This window comes from Pituophis catenifer, unplaced genomic scaffold, assembly GCF_029215685.1.
Source record: "Pituophis catenifer annectens isolate HBS135680 unplaced genomic scaffold, rPitCat1.0.hap2 SCAF_5, whole genome shotgun sequence".
Taxonomy (NCBI): domain Eukaryota; kingdom Metazoa; phylum Chordata; class Lepidosauria; order Squamata; family Colubridae; genus Pituophis; species Pituophis catenifer.
Window position 1 is genome coordinate 15,622,801 of NW_027256885.1, and position 25,196 is coordinate 15,647,996.

The following is a 25,196-nucleotide window of genomic DNA, read 5'->3' on the forward strand; positions in this document are numbered from 1 at the left end:
CCTCGTCAACTTCATGAGGGAATCTTTGCGTATCTCCGTCGGCGAGAGTGCAAAGGCGAGATCCTTCTAGGGATTGGGTACAAAATTGGAGGCGGACTCGAGCACCAACCGGGACGGCTCTCTGATAGGTCAAAGTTGTTTCCGCGCAGGCGGATTGAGCCTCAGGTCCAGGTCTCGCCTCCTTGCTTTGTGTCCTGCGCAGAGGAAGACGGGAAGAGAAAGGCCGCGACGTGAGCGCGCGGCCACGGTCGCCATTTTGTTTGGGGACCAGCTCGAGAGGCGACTAGGGAGAACGCGAGCGGCTAGTCCGCTGCCTGGTCTGGCCCGAGACCTCTCGCCCCGAGCCACCCGAGGTGAGTTCCGCGCCTGCGCCCCAGGCTGGAAAGCGGCGGAATTTCCAACGCGCCGGGAGAGGGGAGCGGTCTGCCGGCCATCCCGAACGCTTGCCCAACGCACCTGAGCGGGGAGGCCTCTGCGGCGGTCCCTCTTTCGGATCCCGGGCGGCTGCCGGGAGGTCGGTGGTCTCCCATGGCGGCGACGGGCCAGGCGCAGCTCCCCGCGAAGCTTCCCGGGGCCGCCGCTGTCCTCTCGGGCAGCACGTGGCGGTCCGGGGCTCTCGGGTGCCGCTGCCGCCTCAGGCCCGAGGGTGCCTCGAGCGGTTGGGGGGACGCGGCTGGCGGAAGCGCTTTTTCGGCGAGGCAGGATTCCTATTCCCGGGCGGTTCCTGCAGGACTCCAGGAGGAAGAAGTGCCGGGAAGTTCAGCCCTTGGCCGCGTTAGTCAGAGCTCCTCGTTCCCTACCATTCTGGGTGCCCAAGGCGCGTCTCTCTTCGGCGGGGGGGGGGGGGGGAGAGGAGGTATTGAACTTGCCGAGGAACTTCGGCAAGTGGGGATTGAAGGCCTTGTGCCCGTGAACTTGCCAGGTTGTAAAACACGGCAGGATTAAAAAGTCGGCCCTGCAACTGCTGCTAATTTTCTTGATTGAACGAGATCTCTGTTGTAGGATTCTAGCACACAGTATAGTTTTTAATTTAGAGTTTATGGAAATGGATAAGAGAGCCAGTTTGGTCTAGTAGTTACATTAGAGAGCAAGAGAGACCCTGAGTTACGGTCCCGTGTTAGCCATGAAAGCCAAGTGGGTGACTTTGGGCAAGTCACAGCCCAACTCACTTTATTGTGGGGAAAATAGGAGGAAGGTATGTTGGATATGTTCTTCGCTTTATTTGTAAAATCAATAAATGCAGGATACAAATAAAAATAAGCTGTAAATTGGGAAACTGCTGATTCAAATCTGGGCTCTGCTATAATTTATTTGGTAATAAGTCTTGCAGTTTTATTTGTAAATATGGTGGAAGCATTTGTAGCATTTGTTTTAACATCTTTTGCCCCATCTATCATGGTCTGTAACTTAAATCCTATTCTTCCATTAGAAGGATATATATATATATATATATATATATTTATTTATTTATTATATTTCTATACCGCCTTTCTCCCGTAGGACTTAAGGCGGTGTACAGTCAAGAAAAATATAGACACACAAACATCATAAAATTGCTAATTAAAACTATTACTTAGTTTGGTCAATTAAATAAAACCCAGAATTAGATAACATTTTAAAAAAAAATCATTCACATGTTTATATGTTTAGCTCCGCCTGTTGAAACATCAGGGTCTTGAGGGCACGGCGGAAAGCACGGAGATAAGGGATATTCTGTATCTCCGGGGGCAGTTCATTCCAAAGGGTTGGAGCCCTCACAGAGAAGGCCCTCCCCCTGGGAGTCGCCAGTCGACATAATTTGACTGACAGTACCCTGAGTAGTCCCTCCCTGTGAGAACGAACTGGTCGGTGGGAGGCTATTGGTGGCAAAAGACGGTCTCGTAAGTACCCAGGTCCTAAGCCATGGAGCGCTTTAAAGGTGATAACTAACACTTTGAATCGCACCCGGAAGACCACCGGGAGCCAGTGCAGCTCGTGTAGGAGAGGTGTTACATGGGTGCAACGAGCTGCGCCCATAATCACCCGCGCGGCTACATTCTGGACCAGTTGGAGCCTCCAGGTGCTTTTCAAGGGGAGCCCCATGTAGAGAGCATTACAGTAGTCCATACGGGAGGTAACTAGGGCATGAGTGACCGTGCGCAAGGCGTCCCGATCCAGAAAGGGACGCAACTGGCGGATCAGGCGAACCTGATAAAAGGCACCCCTGGCCACGGCCGTCAAATGATCTTCTAAAGATAGCCGTGAATCCAGGAGGACACCCAAGTTGCGGGCCCTCTCTGTGGGGAGCAAGATCTCATCCCCAATTGTCAGTGATGGTACCAGCTGACTATACCGGGACGCCGGAAGCCACAGCCACTCGGTCTTGGAGGGGTTGAGTCTGAGCTTGTTTCTCCCCATCCAGATCCGCACGGCCTCCAGGCAACGGGACATCACAGCAAGGGCATCATTGGGGTGGTCCGGGGTGGAGATGTATAGCTGTGTGTCATCAGCATACTGATGAACACTCACCCCGAAACCACGGATGATCTCGCCTAGCGGTTTTACATAAATGTTGAACAGAAGGGGTGAGAGGACTGACCCTTGCGGCACCCCACAAAGTGCCTCGAGGTCGACCTCTGACCCCTTGCCAACACAAACTGCGAACGGTCAGAGAGGAAGGAGGAGAACCACCGAAGCACGGTGCCCCCTATTCCTAACCCCTCCAGCCGGTGCAGTAAGATACCATGGTCGATGGTATCAAAAGCCGCTGAGAGATCTAATAGGACCAGGATAGAGGAGCAACCTCTGTCCCGAGCCCTCCAGAGATCATCCACCAACGCGACCAATGCCGTTTCCGTGCTGTATCGTGACCTGAAGCCCGACTGGAACGGATCCAGATAGACAACTTCATCCAGGTATCGGGGTAGTTGTCGCGCCACCACACTCTCAACAACCTTTGCAACAAAGCGAAGATTGGAGACTGGACGATAATTTGATAATATAGCCGGGTCCAGGGAAGGCTTCTTGAGGAGGGGCTTCACAACCGCCTCTTTCAAGGCAGCGGGAAAGACACCCTCACTCAGAGAAGCATTTATAATCCCCTGGAGCCAGCCTCGTGTAACCTCCCGGGAGGCCAGTACCAACCAGGAGGGACACGGGTCCAATAAACATGTGGCAGCGTTAAGCTTGCCCAGAATCCTGTCCACGTCCTCAGGAGTCACAGAGTCAAACTCTTCCCAGGCCTTCCCGAATCTGAGCGACTTTATTATGCAGGAATTGTACAAAATCCTCAGCTCGACCTTTTAAGGGATCTTCCTGTACCCCCACCTGAAGTAGGGAGCGGGTCACCCTAAACAGCGCAGCTGGGCGGTTCTCTGCAGATGCAATAAGAGCGGAGAAGTAGCTAGACTTTGCCACTCTTATCGCCACTAGGTAGGTCTTAATATAAGATCTCAGCTGTGTTCGGTCAGATTCAGATCGGCTTGTCCTCCAATCGCTCTCCAGGCGTCTTTTCCGACGCTTCATCTCTCTCAGCTCCTTGGAAAACCAAGGAGCTAGACGAGATCGGCATCGGGTCAGAGGCCACAAAGGCACGACGCGGTCCAAGGCCCCAGTAGCCGCCCTGTCCCAGGCGACCACCAGGTCCTCAATCGAGTCGTGAGCCAGAGTCTCAGGAAATGGCCCAAGCTCCATCAGGAACCTTTCGGGGTCCATCAGGCGCCTGGGACGGAACCATTTGGTTGGTTCCGTCTCCCTGCGGTGGGTGGAAGTGACTTGAAAGTCCATGTGAAGGAGAGAATGATCAGACCATGACAAGGGCTTGATATATCCCCTATTCTTAGATCATTCAGCCACTGATCAGAGACAAAAATCAAGTCCAGAGTGTGATTCCCCAAGTGGGTGGGGCCTTGAACTACCTGGGTCAGGTCCATGGCCGTCATGGAAGTCATGAACTCCCGAGCCGTCTCCGACATCTCACCAGCGGATGGCAGGTTAAAATCCCCCATAACAATAAGTCTGGGGGTTTCCACCGCCACCCCGGCTATAATGTCGAGCAGCTCAGGCAGGACTGCTGTTACGTGGCAGGGAGTCAGGTACGCAATCAGTAGGCCCATCTGAATCCCCTGACCCCATTTCACAAGGAGGGACTCACATCCGGCTATCTGAGGAACAGTGGCCTCCCTCGGGCAAAGACTTTCTCTAATGATTGCTGCCACTCCCCCACCCCTTCCCTGAGTCCTTGGCTGATGGAATGCACGGAAACCTGGCGGGCACATTTCCACAAGGGGAACTCTTCCCTCCTGGCCTAACCAGGTCTCCGTAATCCCTGCCAGGTCAGCACCCTGATATGTGATTGTCATCTGGATTGTCAGTAATGAGCATTCCTTCAGTTACTATAATGCTCTCTAGGGCAGCCTAACTAGTTGGGCCCATAGGGCAGCCTAACTAATTGGGCCCATAGAATTGGTTTGTTTGTTTGCCTATAGAGGTCATTCTATAGAGGTCTTCTGCTGTTAGATTCCAACTTGTTTCTTAATGAAACTGCTGGGAGATGTTATGTGGAACTTAGGGATGAGGTGCCTTTTAACTATGATTATGACAACTAATAATTCTTCCTGTCCAATTGTAAGGACTTTATTATAGGCTAAATTCAGCGATGATCTGGATGAGGCTACACAAGCTATAATTAGAATAGAACAGAATAGAATTCTTTATTGGCCAAGTATGATTGGACACACAAGGAATTTGTCTTTGGTGTATATGGTCTCGGAGGCAAATAAGCTAGAAGTTGTGTTGGTTATTGGGAAACCAAGCTTAATAATTGTGAATTGGCTTATTCTGTATGGTGTCACACTTCCTCTGAGCAAGTAGATCCACCCCTTGGGAATGTACTTCGATTACAAACTTTGCTAGATTTCTAGGTACTGGAAAGGAATGCATTTTCATTACTTTGTTTTATGTTTTAGCTTTCACTACCTCTGGCAACAGTTGCACATTCTTTAGTTACAATAGGGTTAGACCACTGAAATGGTTGTTGCTTACCTGAACGACCCTTTTATCCTCGCTGTGAAGACACTCCTTAACATGGGTATTGCTCACTCCTATTTGCATGGCTGGGTGTCAATCAAACCCTCTGGAGCTGGATACACCCTGCTTCCTTCCTCAGTCTTTTCATGAAGACACCTTGGCCTAAGGCATCAGGACGAACACGCAGAAGAATCCTCAGAGTGCAGGACAGGAACAGAACAGCTACAGAGGGAGAACAAGAAGAGACCTCCACCAAGGCCAGACCCGTTGGCAAAAAAAAAGGGAGGGACGGAGTGTCTTCACAGCGAGGATAAAAGGGTCGTTCAGGTAAGCAACGACCATTTTCCTCCTCGCTGTTCAGACACTCCTTAACATGGGACATACCCAAGTTCAAGAAGAGAGGGAGGGAGTTAAACTGAAGGCTGGCCTTGGGGAGAAATTACAGACTGCAAAACTCTCCTGCCAAAGGCAGCATCAGCAGAGGCAAACCTATCTAACCGATAGTGACTTACAAAGGAAGAAAGGGAAGACCAGGTGGCCGCCCGGCAAATATCATCTACCGATGCCTGGGTAGCCCAAGCTGCGGAGGTGGCGGCGCTACGGGTAGAATGGGGAAGGATCCCCCCCGGGACAGGAGCCTCCCGTAACTCATATGCCCTAGCGATACAGGCTTTAAGCCACCTGTCTACTGTAGGCGAGGATACCTTCTGACCCAAGGAAGAGGGAAGAAAGGACACCAATAACGCCTCAGTCCTGCGGAAGGGGGCCGTCCTCTTAAGATATCGTCTCAATGCCCTCCGGACATCTAAGGTATGCCAGCGCCTTTCAGAAGGATGGCGAGGATCCGGACAGAAATTTGGCAAGATAATTTCTTGGGCCCGATGAAAACGTGTATTCACTTTAGGAATAAAGGCTGGGTCAAGTCGCAGAACCACCCAGTCAGGATAGAAGATACAGAGATCACTCCTCATAGACAAGGCCGCAATTTCGGATACTCTGCGAGCTGAAGTAATTGCCAACAAAAATGCCATCTTTAAAGACAAATAGCGCAGACTGATTGAAGAAAGAGGTTCAAACGGTGGGGCAGTCAATGTCTGTAACACTAATGTAAGGTCCCATGTAGGATAGCGATGAATCGGCGGGGGCCGCAGATTGGTGACTCCCTGTAGAAAGGAACGGATTCTGGGATCCTGAGACAAGGGAACACGATTATCTCCAGACAGGACAGTGGCCAGAGCCGCCACCTGACGACGAAGGGTAGCAGCGGCTAGTCCTTTAGAAAACCCCCATGTAAAAAGCGTAGAATGTCCGGAACAGTTGCCGTCGTGGGGTCAACGTGATTTGAACTACACCAGTTCGCAAATGCAGTCCAGGAAGCATCATAAATGCGAACTGTCAAGGGCCGCCTAGCGGCCTGAATGATGGAAATGACATCTTCCGATAAATGGTCCTTGAACAGCTTTATGCGCTCAAATGCCACACGGCTAAACGAAGCCATTCTGGTTCCGGGTGGCGTATGGCCCCTTGAGTCAGGACGACCTTGTCGGGTGGAAGCCTCCACGGTGGTTCGATTGACAGGTTCCTGAGGTCGGCGAACCACTCTCGACGAGGCCAATACGGTGCCACTAGCAGTAGATTCGCCCGTTCCTGAATTACTTTTCTGATCACTTTGGAGATGATAGGTAGTGGAGGAAAGGCATAAAGGAGCCCCCGGGGCCATGGACTCCGAAGAGCATCCAGGCCCTCCGCCGCTGGCGACGGGTAACGGGAAAAGAACCTCGGCAATTGGGTGTTGAGGGCTGTCGCAAACAGGTCTACCACCGGCAGGCCGAACCTCGTCGCCAGGTCCTGGAAAAGTCCGGGGTCCAGACGCCACTCGGCGTGATCTATCTGATCTCTGCTTAGCCAATCTGCTTCCCGATTCACAGCCCCGGAGATATGTTCGGCCCTGATTGATAGGAGATGAAGCTCCGCCCACGACAGAAGTCTCTCCGCCTCCTGCATCAGAGTCCAAGAACGGGTCCCCCCTTGCTTGTTGATGTGGGCCTTGGTGGCCACATTGTCTGTTAGAATCAACAGGTCTTGGCGATACACAAGATGTTTGAAGTGTAGAAGAGCGAACCTGACCGCTCTGAGCTCTAGCCAATTTATATTGTGCAGTTTTTCTGTTGACGACCAGACTCCTTGGGCTAGCTGGGAGTTGAGATGTGCCCCCCATCCTCGCAGACTCGCGTCCGTGGTTAGAACTAGCCTTGTCGGTTCTAGGAAGGGGGAGCCCCTGTTGAGAGCCGGAGACAACCACCATCTTAGGGAAAGCCGAACCGGAGCCGGAACAGTCACTTTGAAGAGAGATTCCGCCCGGCCCTGTTTTTGGAAAGGTAGCAGGAACCATTGAAGGCGACGCAGATGGAAACGTGCCCAAGGTACAATGTCTATGCACGATATTAGTTTTCCCAGAAGCTGGGAAAGTGTCAGAAGAGGGACGGTCCGGTGCAGTAATATGTGAGATACCAGGTGTTGAATGCTGGCTCTTCTGTCGGGAGACAGGAGGACAACGCACCGACTCGAATCTATCGTTGCTCCGAGATGCAGAATACGAGTCGTGGGGGAGAGATGACTTTTGTTGAAGTTCAAAGTGAACCCGTGGTCTTGAAGGGTCTGAACTACCAACTCCCGGTCTCGAATTGCCAGTGCAGGTGATGATGACAGGATCAAAATGTCGTCGAGGTAGCATGCCAGACGAACAGGCACCTCCCTGAGCGACGCCGCAACTGCTGCCAACAACTTTGTAAAAGTCCTCGGGGCGGACGAAAGGCCAAACGGCATTGCCCGATACTGAAAATGGTGATTTCCAAACGCAAACCTGAGGTACTTCCTGTGCGACTGGTGGATGGGGACGTGCAGGTACGCCTCCTTTAGATCTACAGATTGCATCAGATCTCCCCACCGGATGCAACCGAGCAAAGACTTGAGGGAATGCATTTTGAACCGACGGTATAAGATGTGTTGATTGAGACGTCGTAGATTCAAAATGCCTCTCCATTCGCCCGAGCTCTTTGGTACCAGGAACAGCGTTGAGTAGAAGCCAGTTTGGAGCTGATTCACAGGAACCTGTTCTATAGCTTGTATCTGTAACAGATGTTGAATCTCGAGAAATAGCAAAAGCCGTTTTTCCGGTTGGTGCGGCCAAGGACAATGAATGTAAGAGTCCCGAGGAATGGACGTGAATTCCAAGCTTAAACCGTTGGTGACAGTTTGGACAATCCAGGCATCTGAGGTGGTAAGCGGCCACAGGTGGGAAAAGGCCTGGAGTTTTCCGCCGATTGGAACCCGGGACGGTGAGTCACTTGCCCCTTCTGGCGTAGCGTGCAGAAGAAGAAGACCTGAAAGGACGTCTGGTGTTGGCTTGTCGGCGACCACGGTCTCGAAAGGACGCCCGATCGGAAGCTGGCTGGTACTGGAACTGAGATGGTCTGTAATAAGAGGCGCTCCCAGCGCCTTGCTCCTGACGAAAGGGCTGCCAGTTATAAGGCATGTAGCGCCTATCTTGGCGTCGAAAGGAGGTGGGCAGAACCTTCTTTTTATCCCGGTTCTCGACCAGAACGGGATCCAGGGAGGAACCAAACAAGGCCGGTCCTTTGTATGGAGCCGCAGTCAGACGCCACTTGGACTTGGCGTCAGCTCTCCAGTTACGGAGCCACAGAAGGCGTCGTGAGGAGACCGTTGAGGCCAGAGCACGAGATGCAAATTTTACAGCGTCCAGGGACGCGTCAGCTGAATATTCAGCCGCTGCTATCAGTTTAGCCAGATCTTGCTGCAAACGCGCGTCCTCGGGTGGAAGCCTTTCCCTTAGTTGACGCAACCACACCAGCGATGCCCGGTTGAAAAAGGAAGAAGTGGAGGCACGGATGGCCCATGCTGTTGCCTGGTGCGTCTTACGAAAAGCCATCTCAGCCCGCTTATCTTCAAACTTGAGGCCATCCCCTGCTTCACCTACCAGAACGGAGGAAGACGTGAGACTAGCCACCGGTTCATCAATCGTAGGTAACTGCAGGAGGTCATCCAGCACAGGAGCCGAAGCGTAGAGCTTTCGATCGAACGAATTTGGGCCAGAAAGCGAAGCGGGGTGGTCCCATGGCTTTTGAATGACCTGGCAGAAAAGGTCAGGACACGGCACAAAGTCATCATCAGGTTGAGGCAGATTAAACAAATTGCTGTTTGGGCCAGGAGGGACAGAGGCAGAGGCCAGATTTGTGTTGTTGTCCATATTAGTGGCAGCTTTCGCTTTGCGTAGCAGAGAACGAAATAAAGAAGGCTTAAACAACCCAGGAAAGGCTGGCTTGTCCTGGACCTCCTCCTCATCATCAGACATCTCAAAGTCCTCCAGGACATCATCCTCCCGGGCAGGATCAGGCCCGAGGCCATAAGAAACAGACTGCTGCTGTCCACAAGGAGGCTGCATATGACATGAAGTGGCAGGAACACAGACTGGAGTTGGAAAGGCACCAGTGGTCTGCTGTAACCCCACTTGGAAAATATGGGACATCGCCTAAGTGAAAAATGATTGAAAATCCACAGGCTGAACAAAGGCAGGGCCCGCTTCAGGGCGGAGACCAGCTGCAGTGGGGGTGAACGTGGCTTCAGGAGCAGGCCGAGAAGCCTGAGACAATTGGCTGGCAACACTAGAGGACCTTGACCTAGCCCTGACACCAGATTGGTTAGTCTGAAAGGAAGGTAGCCCCTGAGAGGTGGAAGGACAATCCACACACAAATCACTAGACATGAGACCTTCATCAAGGGAGAGTCCTGGGTTACCAGACTCTTCCTGGCCTACATTTTCAGCCACTGGCTCCATCTGTTGTTTTGCCTTGGCAAATTGTTTTTCTAGGGCATTGTGCCTACGCTGGGCATCTTTATCAGACTTAGAAGACCTGGTGGATCTAGCAGGCCTAGAAGATTTAGCCTTCTTCCCCTTGACCTGTTTAGGGGAGGGTGCTGGAGAAGGAGAAGGACTCTTGTCCAGGTCAGAGGAAAGGGCAACTGCCTCCATATCATCCATAATACCAACCCGTTCACAAAATCCAATATTTATTAATAATCAAATGACAATGAATGAATTTCAATAATTAAAATTATGATAATTAATATATATATTTTTCTTTTTTCTTTTTTTTTTTAATTTTTTTTTTTTATGAAAAAGCCACAATTAATAGGTAGGAAAAAATTCTTCCTCCAATAAGGAATTAGACCAGAGTAATTAATCAGGGATATTTACAGTTATTTTTTTTTTTTAAGTTATTTAATAAGGCAAAGCAAGTACTTCCCTGAACAGCTCCAGGCACTTCCTCTCCAGACGGGTGGTAGATGCAGGTATAATCTGGACAGCGTCCACACCTGCCAACAAACCAACGACCCTGGAAACCAACAGGAAAAGTACAGGACTTCCAAACAAAAATAAAGTAAAAAAAAATAACCCAAACTTAAGATTAAATAATTAAGAAAGTACAGAGAATAGACACCCTAATGCTCTTTGCAAATGGCTGAGTGAAAAGACTGAGGAAGGAAGCAGGAAGCAGGGTGTATCCAGCTCCAGAGGGTTTGATTGACACCCAGCCATGCAAATAGGAGTGAGCAATACCCATGTTAAGGAGTGTCTGAACAGCGAGGAGGAAAATACACTGCACAGAGAGATATTTCCAGAGTTTCCAGAAGTGCTATGCTTCAATGTTAGACTTCTAACTAATGCCCCACATTAGAATACCTGACACTATGAATGTAGACATATATAGATATCATGATAGAATTAGAGTGAACATTTTTGCTGCAATGTTACATTTCCTTGTAATTTTTATTGTAAATGCCTAATCCAGCATCTTTACATCAACACTGCTGTGTAATTGATATTCCTATTGTAATTTTAACCCAATCCCTTTCTTTGTTAGGTATGATTTGGCATTGATAATAATGTACTTATCAAGAGCAGGTCATCTCACAGGAAGGTTGCCTGAGATTCATAATCTTTCAGTTATTTTTTATGATGTCATTTGCAGCAGACCAACCTAATTATAAATGTTCATGATGAAGATAATTAAAAAATTGTTGATAGGTCAGGCTGGGCCTCCTGCTTGAGCAGGGTGGTTGGATTAGAAAACCTCCAATGTCCCATCTAGCTCTGTTATTCTGTGGGGCTTACAGTATATAGAATTTTTCTCTCATGGACAGCAACTTAATGTTGTTAGTGTTTTTTGTTCATCTGTTCAATTTGAAAGTAGACTTGGAATATTTTATATGGAATTTTAGTGTTCTGAATGTGCCATTTATCAATATTTATATGAAGCCCATTAGATCTTTTAAAACAACAGTATCTTGGGTTTTTGACTACAGAATAGGACTAAGGATTAGTAGCATCTTTTTCAATGTCCTGATATGTATTTGAAAACAAAATATCTCTATTTGAATCCTTAGCAGCTCCATACACGGTTGGAAAAATTCTTTTCTTAAAGCCCTGGAAAACTGCTAGTTAACATAGAGTAGACCAAGCTAGATGTCCAGAGTCCAAATCAACATAAGGAATGTTCTGTGTGTTCCCTTGAGTTTTTAGAAGACGTGGTTCTACATCAACTAAAGCTGCTCTTTTTAAAAATGTTACTGAATCTGTTTCATCGTGGTATTTCTATGCATGTTGAATAATTCTAGTTCTTTATGCATTCTGCCAATTAAGATTGCAACTAAGTCCAATATATGTAGTTAGGCAATTGTTAATTTTGGTTTGTAATATTCTGTGACTATTATAGTTGCTAGGGTTTTAAGAATTCTTTTTGTGAAATGATACCATTCTTGATGGTAGTAGTGCAAATATTGCTGCATTTGACATAGGTTCTTTTAAAAAGAAAAAGCAACTAGCTTTATGGTAAACCCTACATTTTTGAACATATCTGTATGAAGAAGGCTCACAAAGGAGGGAGCCAGAGGCCAGACAGAACAATTATAAACAATAGGAATGCACTGTGGGTGCCAGCGTGGATTTGATTTAAATCAAACTGATTTAAATCACGATTTAAATCACTAGTCAGTAAGGCTTGATTTAAATCATAGTTTTCTACATAAAGACTAATTCTTGCTGGTATAACTTTAATATGCAAGTAGATGAAGATTTTTAGAATAACAACTTTTCATATTAGTTTTTTTATCCCCAGTTTAATAGGTTAATCATTCATATTTGGACAACTTTTCTGTTGTACTTAGGAAGGAGAAAAATAATCATTACCTTAATAATAACAATTTAAATAGATTTATTCAACTGAAACAACATTACAGCATATGTTATTTGCTTAAACAAACATCCATGTTTGTTAACTAATTTGGCTAAACAAAATATATATATTTTAAGAAATTTAGACTGTCAGCTCAGCCTACACATGAAAAACTTAAATACTGTCCTCTGTAGCTCACTCGTCATCATCTTCTTCTTTGTTCATAATCTGGAAAAGAAAAACAAGCTTTCCTGCTTTATCGGGTCCCAAATGATTTCTCAATTTAGAATGAATGAGTCCAAAGGAAGAGAATATTCTTTCAACGCCTGCAGAAGAAGCTACTGCTGTTAATAGTGAAATCATTACTTGAACAGTCTCTAAATCCAAGTGCTTAAGTGACTTCACCAGTTCACTGGTGTGACTTTCTTTAAAATATGCGTGTTTGCAGTTTGCACGCATGCCTGCCTTACCGATAGGTAAAGGAACTTCATTAAAATATTGCCAAACTGGGTCTTTTTTACGGCCTGCTGCCATTATAGGTTTTTTCCTCCAAGGAAAGAATGTGATAAACCTCAGGTCATACACACAAAAAGATCCAAAGATTTGTCTGTCTGTGGCTGTGCAGTATTGTGCTCAGAAAATTTCACTTTCATTTTGTACTGCTTGTCTGCTTGCCCCTTCCTCCTCACACTTAGTTTCACTTTCTTTTTGTGCAGATCTATTCCACTCCAAACAATCAGAAAAATATTGTTTCACTGAACTTCTTGAAACTTAGCACTGAAGGGGTTGATTCTGTATTCGTAGGTTTGTAGAACAATAGGATTAAGGTCTTTTTCTCAACTCTGTTCATGTTATAACATTTTTGCTGTGAAGAAGAGGCATGTGATCTCTGCTGAGTCAAATTCAGTTTTGAGAACTGCAAAAGTAAACCAAGCATCTGTGATAATATCTTGTAGGCAGAGAAACTGCCCAATAATCTTACAAAAACCTCTGGAAGGGCATGACATTGTGAATGGATTAATGGAATTTATTTACCAAAAAAATTAAACATATACAGCCTTATTCTACATAATTAAAAAACTATGTAAAAACTTATTTACATAATTAAAAAACTAATCTTTATTTCATGATGGATTAACCTTTGGATGGTAATATATTTTCCTCAAAAAGCATTTTATTTAAAAAAATCCGATTTAAATCAAAAAAATCCGATTAAAATCAAAAAAATCCGATTTAAATAAAAAAAATCTGATTTTTTTTTTAAATCATTGATTTTTATCCACCCTGGTGGGTGCTTTGTTGCTTGGGTAAGAAGGAAGGAAATGGAAAAGATGATGTACCCTGTTTCCCCAAAAATAAGGCATCCCCTGATAATAAGCTCAATTAGATCTTTGGAGGGCTCGGGACAGAGGTTGTTCCTCTGTCCTGGTCCTATTAGATCTCTCAGCGGCTTTTGATACCATCGACCATGGTATCTTACTGCACCGGCTGGAGGGATTAGGAATAGAGGGCACCGTGCTTCGGTGGTTCTCCTCCTTCCTCTCTGACCGTTCGCAGTTTGTGTTGGCAGGGGGTCAGAGGTCGACCTCGAGGCACCTTATTTGTGGGGTGCCGCAAGGGTCAGTCCTCTCACCCCTTCCGTTCAACATTTATGTAAAACCGCTAGGCGAGATCATCCGTGGTTTCGGGGTGAGTGTTCATCAGTATGCTGATGACACACAGCTATACATCTCCACCCCGGACCACCCCAATGATGCCCTTACTGTGATGTCCCGTTGCCTGGAGGCCGTGCGGATCTGGATGGGGAGAAACAAGCTCAGACTCAACCCCTCCAAGACCGAGTGGCTGTGGCTTCCGGCGTCCCGGTATAGTCAGCTGGTACCATCACTGACAATTGGGGATGAGACCTTACTCCCCACAGAGAGAGCTCGCAACTTGGGTGTCCTCCTGGATTCACGGCTATCTTTAGAAGAGCACATGACGGCCATGGCCAGGGGGGCCTTTTATCAGGTTCGCCTGATCCGCCAGTTGCGTCCCTTCTGGATCGGGACGCCTTGCGCACAGTCACTCATGCCCTAGTCACCTCCTGTATGGACTACTGTGATGCTCTCTACATGGGGCTCCCCTTGAAGAGCACCCGGAGGCTCCAGCTGGTCCAGAATGTAGCCATGTGGGTGATTATGGGCGCAGCTTGTTGCGCCCATGTAACACCTCTCCTACGTGAGCTGCACTGGCTCCCGGTGGTCTTCCGGGTGTGATTCAAGGTGTTAGTCATCACCTTTAAAGCACTCCATGGCTTAGGACCTGGGTACCTACGAGACCGTCTTTTGCCACCAATAGCCTCCCACCGACCAGTTCGTTCTCACAGGGAGGGACTACTCAGGGTACCGCCAGTCAAATTATGCTGACTGGCAACTCCCAGGGGGAGGGCCTTCTCTGAGGGCTCCAACCCTTTGGAATGAACTGCCCCCGGAGATACGGAATATCCCTGATCTCCGTGCTTTCCGCCATGCCCTCAAGACCCTGATGTTCCAACAGGCGGGGCTAAACATATGAACATGTGAATGATTTTTTAGAAAAATGTTTATCTAATTCTGGGTTTTATTTAATTGGCCAAATTTAGTAATAATTTTAATTAGCAATTTTATGATGTTTGTATGTCTATATTTTTCTTGACTGTACACCGCCTTGAGTCCTACAGGAGAAAGGCAATATAGAAATATAATTAATAAATAAATAATAATAAATAAATTGGGCTTTTGAGCGCATGCACTAAAATAAGCCCTCCCAAAAAATATTTAAACGCATGCGTAGCCGGTCCCTGCCATTTCCTCTGATTAGGGTTAGGGAGACAGAGCTGAAAATCAGGTAACACGACAAGAGGAGCCCCGTCTTGCTCCATGTGCCCCAAAATAATAAGACCTCCCCGAAAATGAGGCCAAGCACTTATTTCGGGGTTCAAAAAATATAAGACAAGGTTTTATTTTCGGGGAAACACGGTATATGTTGGGTATCATAAAGATAGTGTAAGCCTGAGCATGAGAATCTGAGTAGAAATTCATATTTTCTGGTTTAAGGCCTTTCATTCATAATTAACCTTATACCTTCACTTCTCTGCATATATCATAAACCCTGCTCCACAAAGGCAGACCACCTTATACATTCCCATAGTTTCATAAATACATAGCACATCTATCTTTCACATTATTTGGTAATTCATGCTCTTCAAATTAACTCCTCTTCAAGCCACAATCTTCCATTTGCCATGGTTTGTTACTGGATGAAGTCTTGAAGTGGTAAGAGAAAGTTTGTGAATCTTTGAACTCTATAAAATTCCAGTATTACAGTGAGATCAGAACTCAGTTTAAGTCTTATTAACAGAGAAAGAGGTTCTGGTGGAACAAATAACATAGAAAACAGTTTTCTATGACATCTCTTTACAGCAGAGGTGTCAAACTCGCGGTGTCATGTGACATATTGGGACTTCCCCCTTTCTGGATGTGGGCGTGGCCAGCACTTGATGCATCCGGCCTGCGAGCCGTGAGTTTGATAGCCCTGCTTTACAGGTAGTCCTTGACTTACAACCACAAGCCCAAAATTTCTGTTGTTAAGCGAGACACTTAAGTGAATTTTGCTTCATTTTATAACCTTTCTTGCTACAGTTGTTAAGTGAATCACTGCAATTGTTAAGTTAGTGACATGATAAGTGAATTTGCTTTCCTCATTGTCAGAAGGTTTAAGAAAGTGATCACATGACTCTGGGACACTGCAACCGTCATAAATATGAGTCAGTTGCTAAGCATCTTAATTTTGATCATATGACCATGGGGATGCAGCAACAATTATAAATGTGAAAAATGGTCATAATTTTCAGTGCTATTGTAACTTTGAACAGTCACTAAATGAACTGTTGTAAGTCAAGGACTACCTCTTGAACATTTTTTCCAGAGTACTGCTCCTGCAGTCCATAGCTGGGTTTCTTCATCATCAGTTCCTTTTGACTGGGTGATATTTTTAGACATATCTCTCTTCGCCCTGTGGCCACGCCCCCTGCTCCCATAATGCACCAGTCTTTTCACTCAGTCACTGAAGACTGGTGTGTGTTTCTCTCTTCGTATTCAACCTTTTTCTTAGGATTCTGGCGTTAGGCCTTTTTATTTATTTTTTTGCTAGTATTTTTCCTCGGTAAGAGCCTATAGAGGAGAAAGCTGCAGGGAATTGAAATCGGCGCTGGGGCTCCAGTCCGCTTTTCTCCCGAGGTCTCTGACGGCCGTCAGACCGCAGCTGGGGCTTCCGACCCTTCGGGGCGGTCCCCTGCCCTCTATTACAGCCGCCGGTGTGAGTGCGGGCGTTGAGGATCGCCGCGGGCACCCCCCACACCTTTGATTTGGACTTCGGCTCATAGGGGCGGCTCCGGAGCTTTGCAAGGTTTGCCCTGCAGGCTCTGACGTCTGTGTGTGATCGCGCCTGCCGAAGCCAGGCCTAATTAACGCAGCCAGCTTGCCTTGCCTGTATTGACAGCCCCTCGATCGGCAGAGAGATTGCGGAGATTCGCCGTCCCGAGCAGCTGGTGGTGTGAGTGCTGGGCGTCCGACCTTCGGGCGGCGCCCTTGGGGCGTGTAGCTGGGCAGAAGGACGAGCTTTTTGGCCTCGATTAATACTCCAAGCTCGCCCGATTTAACCGCTGCTGGCCTGGGCCTGTCGGAGCGCTGCGGGCGCCATTTTGAGACCGTCTGCGGTGCGTCGGCCATTTTGTCTCCTTCCTCGGCTAGTCGCTCCGATCCTTCCTGTGCCGGATGGTTTTCTCCCTCTTTATGGGGGGTCCCTCGAGCACTTCTGATTTCTGACTTGCCTCATCGCCATCCCTGTGTGCTGGGATCAGAGGCCAGCCTTCCCTAATTCGGAGCCTGGGCAGCTGGGGCCTTCTGAGGTCTCCTTTCCACCGCATCTCCTTGTTACCTGCTGCACACACCCCCATCATAGGAGACTGCGTTAACTCTTGTATATAGTTCTTACCGTTGTTACAAAAAAAAAAAAAAAAAAAAAAAAAAAAAACCATAAATATTGATTATTATAATAGTTAAAAAAAAAAAAAAAAAAAAAAAAAGACAAACAAACAAGACACAAGTTTTTTTGCATATATATATTGACTTTCCCCCTGTTATGGCAGACTCCTTTTTGTCCTCTGACTCGGAGCGGGAGCCCAGCCCACCCAGGGCCCCGGCCAAGCACAAATCAAAGTCACGAGGACGGCCTGCTGCCGCTTCTACTGAGCCTCACCAGCACAGGCTCTCATCAGCGGCGGAGAAAGATGCCCAGCGCCGGCATAGAGCGCTTGAGAGGCAATATGATAGGGCCAGGCTGGCCACCTCTGCTTCTGTTTTCGCATCCAGCCAGCAGTTGCCTCCTCAAGGTCACTCACCTTTGGCCCCTGAAGCTGCTCCTGACCGGGGTATGGCGCTCGCCCAGGAACGTGACATCCCCACTTCTCAGGTCCCACCTGGACTGTCTTGTGGCCTATCGAAAAGGACCTCTATGTCCTTACCAGATGTTTCGGCTGTGGGACTTGCTGAACCTCTTGCTCAATCTTCTCGTCGGGCTGAAGCGACGTTTACCCCTACCGCTGCCGGACTCCGGGGTCCAGACGGGCAGATGCTGACTCCACAGGTGGACCTCCAGGCAGCGTTGTCCAACGCTCTTTCTTCCATTTTGGCTGCCGGTCTTCAACAATCTGTCCTTCAGCAACCTCTTCCGGCTCTGTCCTCTACTTCGCACTCAGCTCCTGGTCGTTCCAAGTCCCCATCCCGGATGGCTCACATCTCTTCTGAGGACTCTGAGCAGGAGGAGGAGCTGCCTGAGGAATTGGAGTTCTCAGAGGATGAAGGCCTTGCTCCGGACACCCCGGCCTTTTCAGGCTTATTCCGGCCTTCGCTGTTTAAATCTCTGCTGCATAAAGCTAGACAGGTCACTAATATGGGTGTCCCATCAGCTGAACCTTCTACTTCCTCAGCTCCTCATGAGGCCTTGTTTTCGTCATCCAAGCCGGGGAAAGACTTTATTCCATGCCCTCAACTTTTTGCTGATGTCCTACAGTCCCCCTGGTCTCAACCAGGCTCTCTGATGGGTCCTACCAGCCTGGACAAAAAGCTATATTGTGGGGCTCCGGAATTGGACTCTTTATTATCCTTACCTGTGGTTGACCCCCCGATTGCAAGCCTTTCCTCCTCTTCGCTCTTGTCTTCGGACGCTTTGGACGTTCTTAAATCAGAGGACAGAAAGACTGAACTCTCCTTTCGTAAGGAGCACCAATCTCTTGCTTGGACAATTAGGACGGCGACTGCTACGTCGTTCTTTAATAGAGCCACGTTGCTTTGGTTGAGGCAACTTCAGGAGAGACTACCGCCGGAAGACACTCGTCTTCACCAAGATATAAATAAAATTGTCGCTGCCACCGAATACTCGGCGGATGCCTCATTAAACTCCGTGAAGTTCGCCTCAAGGGCATTGGCCTCGTCTGTCACTTCTCGCAGACTGTTTTGGCTCAGAAATTGGAGAGCTGATGCCAAAGCAAAGTGGAAGTTGGCGGCGGCCCCTTTTAAGGCCCCGAGCCTCTTTGGCCCTGCCCTCGATCCTGTCTTGATCGAGGACAAAGATAAAAGGAAAGTGATGCCCACGTCTTCATACCGCAGACCGGAAAGGCGCTACGCTCCCTATTCCCAACGTCAGCCCTTTCGGGCCTCGTCAGGGTCGGGGGGCCCCTACTCACAGCGAAACTTTTTTCCTGGGTCCGACCGATCAGCGGACAGGCAACGGTTTCGGGACAGGTCCAGAGCCGGCAACTCCAGACGCCCCTTCCGTGGAGCCGGTTTCCGCCAATCCCGTCGAGGCAAATGACTACTGTCTGCAGGATCCCATTGGCGGACGGCTCCAACTTTTCAGCCACCAATGGGAACGCTCAACCAAGGACGCCTGGATTCTTCGGACAGTATCTCAAGGCCTGGCCATCGAGTTCCTAGGACGCCCTCCGGTTCGCTACGTCCGCTGTCCAACCCACCTTTCCCCCGACAAGACCGCTCTCTTGCGGAAGGAGGTACTCCACCTACTCCTTATCCGTGCAATAGAACCTGTTCCACTGGATCAACATGGCAAGGGCTTCTATTCAACTCTCTTTTTGGTCCCCAAACATTCGGGGGGTTGGAGAGCCATTTTAAATCTGAAGCAGCTGAATCTGTCGGTCCGCTACCGCAGGTTCAAGATGCACTCCCTGGGATCTATCCTCGCGGGAGTGCGACGGGGCGACCTCCTCCAGTCTGTGGATCTCAGGGAGGCGTATCTGCACGTTCCGGTCCTCCCGGCCCATCGCCAGTATCTGCGTTTCCAACTTGGGGAGGACCATTATCAATACTGTGCAATGCCCTTCGGCTTGTCATCTGCCCCAAGGACGTTCACAAAACTGGTGGCGGTGGTGGCGGCTGCTCTCCGGATGTTACCTGTGAGGGTTTTGTGCTATCTGGACGACGTCCTGGTCCTGTCCTCCTCCAGAAGTCAAGCATCTCGGGACCTGGCCCATGTCATCGGCTCTTTTCAGGACCATGGGTTTTCGATCAATTTCCCAAAGAGTCATCTGCACCCAACCACTGTTCTTCAACACTTGGGGGCGGTGATCGACTCCGTTCGGGGCCAGGTCTCCCTCTCCCCGGACAGGGCGGAAAGCATTCGCAACCTGATTCGGCTCATTCAATCCAAGCGGACTATTCCTCTACTACATCTATCCCAGTTGTTGGGAAAAATGGTCTCGTGCTTCTCGATAGTGCCATGGGCGCGCAGACACACGAGGCCGTTGCAGTGGTTCCTGCTACCCTTTCAGCGCACGGGTCGCAGCGATTCTCTCCACAAGGTCCCTCTTCCCCCTCAAATTTCCATGTCCCTCAACTGGTGGACAGGTCCCAACCTTCTTCTCGGCACGCAGTTCCTGCTCCCGGATCGGCTGACATTGACCTCAGATGCCAGTCTCCTGGGCTGGGGAGCCCATCTCAACGATCAGATGGTGCAGGGCCGCTGGTCATCTTCGGAACAAACGCTGAGCATCAATCTCTTGGAGTTGAGAGCGATTCGACTAGCTCTCTGCCACTTTCAGTCTCTGCTGCGGGGCCAGCACGTTCTCGTCCTCACGGACAATATCTCCGCCAAGGCCCATATAAACAAGGAAGGGGGCACGAGGTCGAGGGACCTGATGCTGGAAGCAGAGAAGCTGTTCTCTTGGGCCGAGGGTCACGTTCTGTCTCTGAAGGCCGATCACATCTCGGGCGTGGACAATGTCAGAGCAGATTGGCTCAGCAGGCAGCTGATAGATCAGTCAGAATGGCAACTGGATCCCGAGATCTTCCAGGAGGCTGTCACCATCTTCGGTCTGCCGGTTGTGGACCTCTTCGCCAGTCCGGCGAACGCCCAACTTCCCAGGTTTGTGACGCGTTACCCAACTCAGATGGCAGAGGACCACAACGCTCTGCGGTGCCGCTGGCCACCCGGCCTTCTGTACGCCTTTCCTCCTCTTCCGTTGATTCCTCAAGTCATTCGAAAGTTGTTGGAAGAACGTGCGGAACTTCTGCTGGTGGCTCCCAATTGGCCCCGTCGGCCGTGGTATGCCGACCTGGTGGCTCTGTCCATACTTCCCCCGTGGGAGATTCCAACGAGCCGTCACTCTCTACGCCAAGGAGCTGTGTTCCACCCAGATCCAGGATGGCTCCAATTGGCCGTTTGGCGTTTGAGCGGGTCATCTTGCGTAAGGACCGTCTCCCCGATTCAGTCATAACCACTATACAGGCGTCTCGCAGACCCTCGACATCGCGCATATACGAGGCCTCGTGGCGGGCTTTCTGCTCCTGGTGTGCTGACAACTTGGTGGACCCTACGTCGGCTCAGGTCGTTGACATCCTCTGTTTTTTACAATCTGGCCTGGACAAGGGCCTGTCGCCGTCTACCCTTCGTCGACAGACTGCTGCCTTGTCCACCGTCGTTCGCTGTCCACCTTACTCGTCTCTATCTCAACATCCCCAACTCAGAGAATTCTTGCATGGGGCTATGAACTTACGTCCGCCTCCAGTTCGTCGATATCCGACCTGGGACCTTTCTCTTGTTCTTCAAGCGCTTATGAGTCCCCCTTTCGAGCCGCTGGGCTCTGTGTCTCTTAAGTACTTGTCTTATAAGGTCGCCTTCCTCTTGGCGATCACTTCCGCCAGACGAATATCCGAGCTTTCAGCTTTGTCAATCCGGAACGACTTGTGTATTTTCCACGCTAATACTGTTGTTCTTCGACTGGACCCGGCTTTTTTGCCGAAGGTGAACTCATATTTTCATCGTGCTCAGGAATTAATCCTTCCTGACTTCTGTCCGTCGCCCAAGTACCAACGTGAGAGGGATTGGCACACCCTTGACGTCCGCAGGGCTCTCCGGCGTTATATTCGCAGGACTGAGTCGTTCCGGAAAACGGAGGCCCTTTTGATTTCTTTCCATCCAAGATCCTTGGGCCAAAAAATATCTCCATCGACCGTGGGCAGGTGGATTAAGGCGTGCATCTCCACTGCTTATGAGAATCAGGCTAGGCAGGTCCCAGCTGGGATCTTGCCTCACTCTACTCGTAGTGCAGCAACGTCAGCCGCTTGGGCGACTCAGGCATCTGTTGCTGACATCTGCCGGGCTGCCACCTGGTCCTCGGTGACACCTTTTATCAGACACTATAGGGTGGATTCATTTGCCTCTGCTGAGGCTTCCTTTGGCCGTCGTGTCCTGCAGAGCGTTCTGGGGACGCAGGACTCCGGGGGCCTTTAGTTTTCCCACCCTTATTTCTGAGCTTGGGTATATCCCAGCTATGGACTGCAGGAGCAGTACTCTGGAAAACGAACATTGTCTTACCTGAATGTTCCTTTTCGGAGTACTGCGACTGCAGTCCATTCCCTCCCTTGTTTTTTTGTATGGCTTTTGTTTATGGACTTCTGGTGTCCGGGCCATTCTGGACTTATTGCGATTGTCGACCTATTGGTTTTCCTTGGACTGTCTTAGGTGGTCGCGCCTTCGTTCAAAGACTGGTGCATTATGGGAGCAGGGGGCGTGGCCACAGGGCGAAGAGAGATATGTCTAAAAATATCACCCAGTCAAAAGGAACTGATGATGAAGAAACCCAGCTATGGACTGCAGTCGCAGTACTCCGAAAAGGAACATTCAGGTAAGACAATGTTCGTTCTGTCACACTTATATTTGTTGGAAAAAGTATATGAAATGTTAGATTTAGTAATTGGTAGCACCTCCTTTTAGCAACAGTGAATTTAACTGACAACGAGTTTTAACAGTTTAACATTTTCCCCATACATTGGCTTGGAAGTATTTGACCTTTCTTCTTTAACAGAATTACTTTGTCTCTTATTTTAGGGCTATCTTGTTGAAGATACTAACCATTTATGACCATTATTTATTTATTAAATTTGTTTACAGTATTAATTGTATCTGTGCATTGCTAATATGAATCATAGGACTGGAATGGATCTTGGAGGTCTTCTAGTCCAGCCCCTTGCCCAAGACAGGAAGACCAAACAAATGGTTATCCAGTCTTTTCTTGAAAACCTCCAGCAATGGAATAGCCCTGCACAGGAGCTAAGCTGCTCCATTGATTAATCATTCTTATTGTCAGGAAATTCCTCCTTATTTCCAGGATGAATCTTCCTCTTGACGAGCTTCAACTCATTGCTTCTTGTCCTGCGCTCAGATGCTACGGAGAATAGACACCCTACTCCCTGTGTCAAGTATTGGAAGACTGCTATGTTGTTTCCCACTTTATTAAGCTAAACATGCCTATTCCCTTAGCCCAGGGGTATCAAACGGACATATTGCAACTTTCCCCTTCTTCGCTTAAAATGGGGGTGGGAGTGGTCAGCACATGACACATCTGGCCCATAGGCTGCGAGTTTGACACCCCTGCCTTAGCCAATCATTTTGGCAGCTGCAGCACATTGCTGGCTCATACTTGTGGTCCACTAGAACTCCTAGATCCTTCTCATAGTTACAGCTGTTGAGCCAGGTGCTTCCTATTCTATACCTGTTTTTCCTGTCTAGGTGCAGTACTTCAGGGAGAATATATTACAAAGGTGGAGCTATTAACTGAGAAGTCTGCCATGGACTTTTGAGAGAAGGAACTATCAGCATGTCCAATCTTGATGGACAAATTTGGTTCCGGCAAGGCTTTACTGGATATACCTTAGTGTTGAATTGAGGTAATGACTAGCAGTTTTAACTGGGTCTTAGTGGTCCTGAAATGACTTCACTAGACAGGTAGTCCACACTTAACGATAACAGTTGCAACAGGCAACTCCGTCATTAAGCAATGTGGTTGTTTTGTAAGACATTATAACTTGCAATAGACTTATGACTTCTCTTCCACTGTCGTCATTAAGTGAGACACCATGTGACTGCAACTGGCGATTATACAGCCAGATTCTGCATTGATTCTGCTTATTGGAAGCTGACTCTGAAGCACAGAAATGGCAGTTGTGATTGTGGGAATCTGTAATGATCCTAAGAGGAAGGACTGGTTTTAAAGTTACTTTTTCAGCACTGTCATAACCTTGAATGGTTGATAAACAGCAGTTGTTAAGCGAGGACTACTGGTAGATATAATTCTATATTGGTGAGCTATTGTGCCAGTAGTCAAGCTGCTGCAAGACTGCCCCACATATGGTATATTTCAGTAGTCTAATAGAGTAGTGGTGACGCTGTGTGATTCACTGTAGCAAAATCCTCCCACTCCAGGTAGCATCATAGGCAGGACATCAGCCAAAGCTTTCCTGGCCATGAAGCATATAAGTACCAATAAAGAAGAATATTTGTAGCTCAAGTTGAAATGAGAGGTCCTTGATGCTCTCTTGATCTTGGTTGTTTTCTTGCAGACGTTACATTATCTGAACTAGGTAATGTACCTAATGAAACATCTGCAAGAAAACAACCAAGCGCAGAATACGAGGGACCCCTCAAAAGTATAAATCCAGGAAAATCACAAGTCTGTTTTGTAGGTAGTGTTGCCCTTCAAGAAAAACCACTGGAAGAGAGAGAGAATCTTGATGGACAAACTGACTTGCTAGGAATTCACTTTAAATCTGTTATCTCACATCCAGACCTTTGCAGTTTCTAGGCTGGAACAGGACTTCAACATCATCACCAGTGTGGCCTGGGGTAACAATGTAAAGAGCAACCTATCCTCCTTTATTGCAGACCCCAGGTCAAAAAGAATCCCAACAAGATGATGCCCCAATCATTTTTCTGGATTCTATTGGGGAATCTGAGTGACTTTCAGTGAAATGTGCTGTGTAGAGATATTGTGGATATTGGTTGTTTCCAAACAAAACAGGAAATTCACTACACAAAATGTCTCATGGAATAGTAATTTGTTGCAATAGAAATGCATAAAAGGGAAGAAATAATGCTGTTCATCATTACAGAAATTATATAATTCATTATAGAAATAATGAAGTGAGAGAAGTGATGTCTAGAGCACTATGAAATGTTATTGAGCACAAGTGTATGCCCGCATTCATGCATATTTTACGGTGATAGTAAACAGGGTGGATTTGATTTAAATCGAGTTGATTTAAATCACAATTTAAATCATGATTTAAATTACTAGTAAAAAGGCTTGATTTAAATCAACTCGATTTAAATCATAATTTTTAAAGAGCAACTGTCATCTCTGCTACTCCTTTGACCCACTGTTGACTCACCGATAGTCCCAGTGTTGCAGAATATACAGCCTCATGCTACATAACTAAGCTCCATTTCATGCTGAATAAACTAAATTATTTAAGTATCTTAAATAGAAAACTCTTACGATAGATTTTTACCCCAAAAGTTTTTTATTAAAATAGATTCAATAAAAATAAAAAAAAATCCGAT

At 47.9% G+C, this 25,196-nt stretch overlaps 1 protein-coding gene across 3 annotated transcripts in view; it reads left to right on the forward strand.

Annotated features, from left to right (window-relative positions):
* Positions 1 to 137: 137 nt before the first annotated feature.
* The window catches only part of LOC139317386 (CCR4-NOT transcription complex subunit 1-like), a 125,158-nt gene continuing 100,099 nt past the window's right edge, over positions 138 to 25,196 (forward strand). The window contains exon 1 of one of the 3 annotated variants that reach the window (XM_070944420.1): positions 138 to 353. The gene's annotated coding sequence lies outside the window, so the exon portion shown is untranslated. The remainder of the gene's footprint in view (positions 354 to 25,196) is intronic. The other 2 variants (XM_070944421.1, XM_070944422.1) reach the window with 2 other exon arrangements.